The sequence below is a fragment of the Triticum urartu genome, chromosome 7A (assembly GCF_056163025.1).
Source record: "Triticum urartu cultivar PI428250 chromosome 7A, HENAU_Tu73, whole genome shotgun sequence".
Classification (NCBI taxonomy): Eukaryota; Viridiplantae; Streptophyta; class Magnoliopsida; order Poales; family Poaceae; genus Triticum; species Triticum urartu.
Genome location: NC_141879.1, coordinates 36672729 through 36683803, shown reverse-complemented (window position 1 = coordinate 36683803; position 11075 = coordinate 36672729).

Below are 11075 nucleotides of genomic sequence, written 5' to 3'. Positions count from 1 at the left end.
TTCGCCTGCGTCGTCGCCTTTTTCGCATGCTCCAGGGCCGCCATCTTCTCCTTCACCATCGCCGCAGACGAAGCTCAAGTAGACCAGCGGCGCTGAGACGAGAGCAGAAGTGGCGGAGGAATTCAAGGAGAAAGGGGAAAAATGGAGGCGCACTGTTCAAAAGCCCTGGGCCAGCGGCTTATATGGAGTTGCTTCCGAGTGGCTGACCTGTAGGCCCAGGCGATCCTGTCAAATCCCGCAACAGTCGCGCGCGCGATACGTGACAAAAAAGGCGGCACAGGAATCGAGGTGTCCCTGCCTTATCTAGCCCGATTACCGCGTTCACCTCCGCTCGGCGCGCTTCCCAAAATTCGAATCCCGCGAGATCCGTGGGTAGCAAAACAACTTGCCTGACAAAGGGACTCCTCTACATCGTCACTCGGAGTTCTTTTGGTGAAGGTGCACTCGACAAAAACATGAATGTATCAAGGCGGCCGAAAAGAAGTTGAAGTCACCTTTGCAGTTCATTGAGCCAAGAGCAGACGCACTCGAGGTGCTAAAGATGGGTCGGGAATACCTGTTCAACTCCTTCCCCATTCAAACCTCGATCCATTCGGGGGCTAATGATGAAGCAATGTACCTAGGGTAGGGTCATGGACCTGTCTAAGCTACCCTCCCCTAGGACATCTCTAGAAGAAATCACCTTTCAATCGACTCAGGAGTGTTCCACTCGACGGACTTCGAAGACACTCGACCATGAAGACTATCACTCGACCATGAAGCCAACCACTCGACAGCCAGGAGATCTAAAGTCACTCCGCATGCTAACGGTCGGTCATTAAATAGCTTTTATGGTCATCATAGCACTTTATTTGTGGCGTTACCAGTAACGTCCGACTTTAATGTACCTTAAACCCTGCATAACTGAGGGCCGGAGGGGTCTGGCGAACTCTATATAAGCCAACCCCTCCTCAGTGTAAAGGGTTCGCACCCCTGTAATTCATACACCCATAATCCAGTCAACCGCCTCCGGGCTCCGAGACGTAGGGCTATTACTTCCTCCGAGAAGGGCCTGAACTCGTAAAACTCGTGCGTATACAACTACTCCATAGCTAGGATCTTGCCTCTCCATTCATACCCCCTACACTACTATCAGACTTAGAACCATGACAGGCCCCCCGTAAGGCGGTTGCTGCTCTTCTTTGGCCGCGAGAAAGCTAATTTTCAGAAGAAAAAAATTCTCGGCAAAGATTTCAATCCAATCGGAGTTACGGATCTCCATATATATACAAAACGATGAAAGGGCAGACCAACATAACGCAGAAACAGAGAGAGACAGAGAGACAGATCCAATCTCGGAGGGGCTCTCGCCCCTCCCATGCTATGGAGGCCAAGGACCAGACGGGAAACCCTTCTCCCATCTAGGGAGGAAGTCAAGGAAGAAGAAGAAGAAGGGCCCCCCTCTCCCCTTCTCTTCCGGTGGCGCCGAAACGCTGCCGTGGCCACCATCATCATCACCGCGATCTTCACCAACACCTCCGCCATCTTCACCAACATCTCCATCACCTTCCCTCCTCTATCTACAGTGGTACACTCTCCTGCAACCCGTTGTACCCTCTACTTGAACATGGTGCTTTATGCTTCATACACTAGTAGAAAACGAGCCTATTGTCCCGGTTCATAAGGGCTTTTTGTCCCGGTTCCTGAACCGGGACTAAAGGGTCGTTACTAATGCCCTGACCCTTTAGTCCCGGTTCTAACCAGAATCGGGACAGATGGGCCTCCACGTGGCCGGTGCACCGAGCCCAGGCAGGAGGGCCTTTGGTCCCGGTTGGTGGAACCAACCGGGACCAATAGGCATCCACGCGTCAGCATTTCTGTGGCTGGGGTTTTTTTTGAAAGGTGCTTGGTTTATACCAATGCTATGCTATGCCTAAACATGGCTTAGATTGAAGTGAAGGAAACATATGTGGTGCATGTCAAAAGTAATACTAATTAATCCTAACTTGATCAAGTTTGGATTAGTACTACTTTCGACATGCACCACATGCATGTTGCCTTCACTTCAATCCAATCCATGTTCATTTCACCCACTGATATATATAATAACTCTTCATGCTCACATCATGCATCATCATAATAATAAGTCCTACTAATCATCATGATAGAACTTCTACTCGTTATTAATAACAAGTCATACGATCATCATCCTCATAGTCATCGAACCCAACCCTACTTAATTGTTCTTAGCACATGATCATCAGTATTAGGTAGGAGCTAAATACCCTCTTTAAGGTAAAATAGCATAAAACAATATAGACCCTGACTCTCCATTATGGACAATGGAGATCATCCTGTCTCCAATTCTTGCACCGCGCTTCCTTTTGCGTCCAAGAACCTCTTTACGAGTGTCCATACATTTTTTCCATTCTCTGATTTGCATGTCTCCACTTCTTTTAGAAGTCCGGTATGGACAGTTGAGATTCGTAGGATGACCTGGATATATGTTCAAAACATCAAGGCGACCATGCTCATACATCAGATGAGGCACACAATCCTCTGGGATTATCTGTTGAAAAACATAGTAATAACTTCATAGTTAGCAATGAAGTACTAGTTTTATATAGAAGTATGCAAAAGATGCACGTATGTCGTAATAGTAAAAAATCTTACCAGGGTATCTCCATAGTAGTTACCGTAGTTCAACACGTGCACTAGTGGCACGTATTGACCATAATGTTGAGGAGTTCGATTGTAGATATTGTAATTCTCAAGATCATTACAAAATCCAACCAGATGATTTTTCTCCTTGTAAGTTAACTCAGAGCCATCGGTGTAGTAAGTTCTATCTACCATCTTCTGCACATTCTTTGATACTTCAAAATAAGCTGTCAATGGAAATAAGTTGTCAACTATTTTGAAATGAACAATATAAATTAGTTAATAATTAACTATGTTTGAGAAACTCACATAGCGGTAGAACTGGAGGCGTATCAACAAGGACCCAAATGTCCATATTGTCTTGCTCGATTTCAGGATCACCAAGATCCATGGTGACAAGCATACCCTCATCAAAACCATACAATTTGCAAAATGCTTCCCAATTTTTGCAACCAAAATGGGTTACGCTCTCAGCATTATACAGTTTTACTTCAAAATCCACACCATGATGGGTCCTTAGGTGAATTTTCTTCGTTTCAAAATTTTCATGGTCTTCAAAATCCATCCTCTCCAAGACATAGCGTCTTGCATGGCATGGGATAAACTATACTCGAATTGTAAAAGATGAAAATTACACGTTGAAATAGTTGAAGTCATGCTTAATTATGAAAAAAACACTTGTCGTCGTTGCGTACCGTTTCAACTTCGAAGGTCTCCTCGAGCTTAATGCTGAAGCACCGATCATCGTCCAGGTGAGGCCTGTCGCACAGACCTCGATCGTCGTGGCACCAGTCGCACTCACCCAGGAGACTTCCGTCGTCCGATGATGACATTTCCTACGTTCATAATTCAAAGATTAAACATGTACAATTAAATATATATATATATGTACTACAAAAACTAAATTAGATCATTATTATTCAACTAATCATATGCATATGCCTTGCATAGTGCTCTCCAATTTGAGCATTCAATAAGAAAAATCAAATCACAAAATAAAGTAGTATTCAAATTAGGATGCATTCAATTATAAGAAAAACTACATCATCTCCATGTGTCTGTACATCGTCGAATATTATCACTAATACATGTCGAATACTATCATACATATCGCCAGTACAGCTAGAACCGTAGCGCCCGACGGGTATCGGCGCGGGCGGTGGACACCCAAAGGGAAGGAACCATCACAGGATCATAGCTCCAGTGAGATCCCTGAAGAACCTGCCAGGTATTCTCGAACCTGCCCTCCAACGCAACCATGTAGCGACGGACGTGCTGGTCCTCCTCGCTGACACGGTGACGTACCACCTCCGCGATGTCCGGAAGCCTCGGCACCGTCACTGGCCCACGCGACAGCCACCAAACAAGGATCGGGTCAACGACGGGCTGGCTCCTCACCAAGCTACACCCCCCGGAAAGTAGCGCCTCCCAGTACCACCCCGGCGGAGCCCAGTCCCGGACATGGCCCATCTGGTCAAGCAGGTGCCGTCGTCCGCCGACTCGACGACGAGGATGCGGGATAGGCATCGTCCACGTCGATGCGGGAATAATTTCTTTAACTAAAAAATAAACTAGTTCTATTAATTTTCTTACTAAAAATAAACTACTTCTATAGTAAAATAAACCAGTTTTATTAAATCAACTAGTTCAACTACTAAGCACTTACTATAAATAGAATAAAGTAGTACTTACTAAAAATAAACAAGTTTACCTAGTTCTAACTAAGTCCATTAAACACTTTCTAAGTAGTACTAATTACTAAAAGTTATCGGGGAGGGGGGTATATCAACAACGAAATACCCGATAACAAAAATAAGAAGAGGAAGAAGAAGAAAAAAAAAGAGGAGAAGAAGAAAGGAATAGAGGAGGAGATCGAAGAAAAAAAAAGAAAAATTATTTCTCCTCTATTCGTTCTTCTTCTCCTCTTTTTTCTTCTTCTTTTTCATCTTCTTATTTATTTCTCCTCTTCTTCCTCTCCTCTTCTTCTTCTCCTTCTTCCTCTTCTTATTTTCCTTTTTTCTCTCCTTCTTTTTCTTCTAAATATGAACATATACATAAATGACTTTGATCATACATAATTTTCAGATTCCTACACAATATGAACATATACGTAAATTGACAAAGAAAATTCTATGAACAAAAAAAAATCATAAAAATTCTATGAAAAAAATTACAACAAAAAAAACATAAAAAATCTATGAATAAAATTACAACAGAAAAAAATCATAAAAAATCTATGAACAAAATTACAACAGAAAAAAATCATAAAAAATCTATGAACAAAATAAAAATTCTATGAACAAAATTACAACAGAAAAAAATCATAAAAATTCTATGAAAAAATTGACATATTCTTTATATGAACACACAAACATTTGCATATGCAACAATAATATCACCAAAAGAATGTATGAACAGAAAAAAATTCTAACTTTTGCATATAATTCATTTATGAACAAATTACAACAACTCAATTAACTATACAACTAAACTACGCATCTAAATTAACTACACATCTAAATTAGGAAATTCATATATGGAGCTCACTGCGCAACAGGGCGGCGATCAACGAGGAGGCAGGACACGGGGGCGACGGTGAGGGGCGCGGCGACGGCGATGGTGAGAGGCGCGGAGACGGCGACGGTGTGGGGCGCGGCGACGGGCGATGAGGAGGCAGGGGGCGGCGACGGCGACGGTGAGGGGCACGGCGACGGGCGGCGAGGAGGCAGGGGGGCACGGGGCGGCGACGGCGTCTGGGCGGCGCGGGACGGCGTCGGAGGCAGGGGCGACGGCGAGGCGCAGAGGGGCAGCTTGGCGGCGTTGTCGGGCGGGGAAGACGAACTGAATGAAAAATTTCACAAGTGCTACTTATATAGACGAAGCATTGGTTCTGGTTCATGACAGAAACCGGGACGAATGCGACCTTTAGTCCCGGTTGGTGCCTCCAACCGGGACCAAAGGCCACTTTTCGACAGCCCAAAGGGCGGGAAGCGGCGGCCTTTGGTCCCGGTTGGTGCCACCAGCCGGGACTAAAGGGGGGCATTGGTCCCGGTTGGTGTCACGAACCGGGACCAAAGCACCCTTTAGTCCCGGTTGGTGGTACCAACCGGGACCAAAGGCCTTGTGCTGCCCCGCGCCAAATATTTAGTCCCACCTCGCTAGCTGAGGGAGCTCGAGAGTGGTTTATAAGCGCTGCTGCGCCTTCCCTCTCGAGCTCCTCTCAAATGTAGGCTTTCGGGCCTAACCCCGTGCAATGTGCCTGTGGGCCTACTGGGCCTCCTGCGGGCCTGAATCCTGGCCCATGGTACGGTTTCTAGTCGTATTCAGGCCGTGGGCGCCAAGTAGGTGGCACCTTTTTTTTTCTTTGTTGATTTATTTATTTTATTTTGTTTCTACTTATAACAAAATATTTATTGTTAATATAAGTATTTTTTCTAGATTTTTTGTTTTGTTTTCTGCATTATTTATTTTCTTTTGTTTTTTGCTTTATATTTTAATTCTTTATGCTTTTAGTTTTAGAAAAATTATAAACTTTTCGTTAGTGCCATTACTTTTCAAATTTTAAAACACTTTTTTTGTTTCATTTGTTGCTTTATTTATTTTATTTTGTTTCTATTTATAACAAAATACTTATTGTTAATATAAGTATTTTTTTTCCCAGATTTTTTGTTTTGTTTTCTGCATTATTTATTTTCTTTTATTTTTTGCTTTATTTTTTAATTGTTTATGCTTTTAGTTTTAGAAAAATTTATAAACTTTTTGTTAATGCCATTACTTTTCAAATTTGAAAACACTTTGTGTATTGTATTTACTATCTACAATCTTTCTCCACAGAGATACGAAAAATTATAAACTTTCTGTTAGTGGCAATCTTTTATCTTGTCCGCGCAATTGTTGTAGAACGCTGATATTGCGTCCTCGTCATGGCAATCTTTTATCTTGTCCTTGATAAGGAGGAATCTGGCCCAAAGCGGCGATGCGATCTAGGAGTTAGTTCAAAGACGAAAACTCTGCCGGATCCATCTGCTTGGAGTGCTCGGAGTTGATGTGAAGGGGGTTTTCGATGGCCCGAGAGGTCATCGTCGGCTCAACGGCCGAACAAGCGATCATAGTAAAGCCGCCCAGCCGGAGAGTTTGGCCTGGGGCCAGAGCTCCTCCGGAGGTGATGTTGTCTTTAAGGACAAGGCGAGCCATCGAGCCTTTCGTCGATGGCACAGTGGATCTCTCAATGAAAGCACCACAGTCGGTGTCAAAACCGGCGGATCTCGAGTAGGGGGCCCCGAACTGTGCGTCTAGGATCGATGGTAACAGGAGACGAGGGACACGATGTTTACCCAGGTTCGAGCCCTCTTTATGGAGGTAATACCCTACTTCCTGCTTGATTGATCTTGCTGAATATGAGTATTACAAGAGTTGATCTACCACGAGATCGTAATGGCTAAACCCTAGAAGTCTAACCTGTATGACTATGGTAATGAGTATCTCCTTTTTGGACTAACACCTCTGGTTTAAATAGACATCGGGGGGGGGGGGGGATCTAGGGTTACATGGAGTCAGTTAAATTATTGTTGAGCCTATATCCATGATCATTGCCTTGGATATCGTTATAGCTATGCGCTTTTCTACCAATTGCTCAACAATAATTTGTTCACCCACCGTATGTTTCTTTCAAGAGATAAGCCTCTAGTAAAACCTATGGCCCCGGGGTCTATTTTCTATCATATTATTTTAGGATCTATAAAATCAAAAACTCAAAAATACCTTGCTGCAATTTATTTATCTTTACCTTATTTTACACGTTTACTTATCTTTTATACCTATCTCTAACAGATCTCAAATTATAAACTTTTTCTTAATGCCATTAGTTTTCAAATTTGAAAACACTTTGTGTATTATATTTACTATGTACAATCTTTCTGCACAGAGATACCAAAAATTATAAACATTCTGTTAGTGCCATTAGTTTTCAAATTAGAATAGTTAAAATTTGAATTCTTTGAAATTTGTGTGAATCTCAAGTTTGTGATTAACTTTACTAAAAAAATGAACATAGATGCGCCTATAGAGAAAATTCAACCTAAATTCATAATCAATTTCTATGAATTTCAGAGAAATTCATTATGAATTTAGGTCAAATTTCCTGTATAGGGGCATCTATTTTCATTTTGAGAGGAGCTCAACAAGGCAGAGAGGGACGGGCTTATAAATCAGTGTGGGCGCCTTTCGGTTGGCGAGATGGGACTAAACTGTGAATCGCAACGAGGACCGACCATTTAGTCCCGGTTGGTGGCATGAACTGGGACTAAAGGGGACCTATTGGTCCCGGTTCATGCCACCAACCGGGACCAGTGGTGGGCCAGGAGCGAGGCCCATTGGTCCCGGTTCGTCCCACCAACCGGGACTAATAGGTCCAGACGAACCGGGACCAATGGCCCACGTGGCCCGGGCGGCCCCCTGGGCTCACGAACCGGATCCAATGCACCCATTGGTCCTGGTTCTGGACTGAACCGGGACTAATGGGCTTACCCGGCCTGAACCTTTGCCCCCTTTTCTACTAGTGATATTATTATCCAATGATGTGTTGCCATCATATGATGTCTGAGTAAATTTTCGTTGTCCTATCGATGGTTGATGAATTGCTATGATTGATTTAATTTGCTTGTGGTTATGTTGCTATCCTTTGTTGCCCATCATATGAACGCGCGCGTGGATCACACCGTAGGGTTAGTTGTATGTTGATAGGACTATATATTGGAGGGCAAGAGTGACAGAAGCTTCAACCTAGCATAGAAATTGATGCATACGGGATTGAAGGGGGACTAATATATCTTAATGTTATGGTTGGGTTTTACCTTAATGAACGTTAGTAGTTGCGGACGCTTGCTAATAGTTCCAATCATAAGTGCATAGAATTCCAAGTCAGGGATGACATGCTAGCAGTGGCCTCTCCCACATAAAACTTGCTATTGATCTAGTAAAGTAGTCAATTGCTTAGGGACAATTTCGCAACTCCTACCACCACTTTTCCACACTCGCTATATTTACTTTATTGTGTCTTTATCTAAACAGACCCTACTTTTTATTTACACGCTCTTTATTATCTTGCAAACCTATCCGAAAACACCTACAAAGTACTTCTAATTTCATACTTGTTCTAGGTAAAGCGAACGTCAAGCGTGCGTAGAGTTGTATCGGTGGTTGATAGAACTTGAGGGAATATTTGTTCTACTTTTAGCTCCTCGTTGGGTTCGACACTCTTACTTATAAAAAGATGCTACAATTGATCCCCTATACTTGTGGTTTATCAGTGATGGGTGTGGACAAAAACATGTGGTGTTACCTTACAGTATGTCCTTTATCTTCCTATATGCTGCATACAGAATGGAACCGGAAAGTATACTTTTAGTTCATTAAAACCTGCCTGTCCATTCCTTTTAGTATACTAAACCAGTTCTTATAATCTAATCAACTGTACGCTTCTCTGTTGTCTATACTATAGCGGTGATGGTCAGAAGTCCTAGACCACACTGTATGTAACAAAAAGGAATGATCTTAGTAAGTATTCCATTCTTAATCTTACTTCTTCTTTTATTATAGTTTTGTTAGTTCTTCCATTACTTTCTATTGAAGTATGCTCAATGGGCTAGGGTTTAGAAAGTTATATGCATAATGGGAGATTACTTGATTTGCTAATCCTTATCTGGTTAGCGATCCCTCACAAACTCAAGCGATAATACACACATGTTTCTTCGTGGTTGTACTTTGATCTCTACGTGCTGATTGAGGATTCTTGGTCTTCAATTTTTATGTACAAATCAAGTGACCAAATTGTATTTGATTCTTTTCCCTCAAAAACTGCAGAGTCTTGGTGCCTTCCTATTGAACAAAAAGCAATGGGGGCATGGGGCACATTATGCAGTCATAACCTGGCTGTTACTTTACAACAATCTTATCTTATCTATCATTCTTAAAAAGTTGCTCCCCACTTCTCCCTATTCTCTCAACATGCAGCCCGTCCACATCATCATCCATGTCATCTCAACAAAAACAGTTCTCACGTCTGCCATGTCAGCAAAACTAAGAGGAAAAGAATAACGCCACGTTCGGTTCCACAGTAGACAAATCGTTTTCGCTTCCCCTTCCCCTCCCGTAACTGACGACGAGAAATATAGGGCACCATCGCATCCAATTCTCCAACCCTCCCCCAGCGTCCAGAGTGACCCAGCGAGACGAGACGACGGTACTGAAGTGCGAGCGATCCACAGTGATCCAGGCACGCCATCCAGTGTGACCCCGATGAGCCACCCCACGATTTCGGCGACTTCGCCCTGACCCCGCTACCTCGCGTCCCCGTCAGCGCCGCCATGTGTGACCTCGGCGAGCCACCCGTGAACCCCTGCGAGCGATGCCGCTCCGGCGACTCTGGGCCCTGGCTAACTGTGTGTCTTCTCTTCAACCTATTACTCTAGCTGCTGTTCAGGGGGAGGCCACTCCCGTGGATCATCGCAGGTCAACCTAGCTCAGCACCCCATTGCCGGTAGATCGAGACCCGCGGGCTCCGCCGGCCCATGCCCCCCGCCCGGTCGTCGACCACAGCTCCTCGTGACCCACACATGCCACCGTCGGTTTCCTCCACCAACAACACCCGCACCGAAGGTGGGGTCTCTCCTTCCTCTCTATCTCCTCGGATCGGAGTGATTTTTTGAGTTAGCCTGGGTTGCACAAACTGATTCGTGTGTGGTAGGATGATTTATTTTGAAGAGCTCAATTCCGTCTCCATCCACTTCCTCCGCGGTAGGAAGTCTGGTCACGAGCACTGCTGGCAAGCATTTGTGGAGACATGACGGATTCATGCTCATGTCTCCAATCCAGTTGGTTTTGATTGAAAGCACTAGATGGTGAAAGTTTCTCTTCATTTGTTTTCTTTATTGTTCTTGAAGAAATAAACAAATGAATCTTACCTTATATATATATATCACTTGCGTACACATATATGTTAGTTTCATATAACATTCTTTTGGTATTTTTAATGCCTTCCGTTGATTGTTTTGCAGAATCAGAGCATATGTGATCTGGCTATTTACTTTCAGGTATGTTGTTGCCCGGTATTATTCCACTATGATGACATGAGACTGGTCTAATACCCAACTGATACCAATGTGTGGCTGACATTGTCGTTCTTCTACAGCAGAGTACACAGCCGAAGGTTTTTTTTCCTGCTACGCAGTCTGAAGTCTCCTGCTGACAATCACATGCATTGTTGCACGAAAAGAAGGAGGCAATGAGCTCTAATTATTATGATTAGTTTTGATATTTTATATTTCCAATCAAACTGAGCATGCATGATTACTCCTTTGGGGATTTTCTGCCCTGTCATTGTTTCATACGCTTGGACATCACAAGTACAAACTGGATTTAGCATTTAGCAGTGGCTA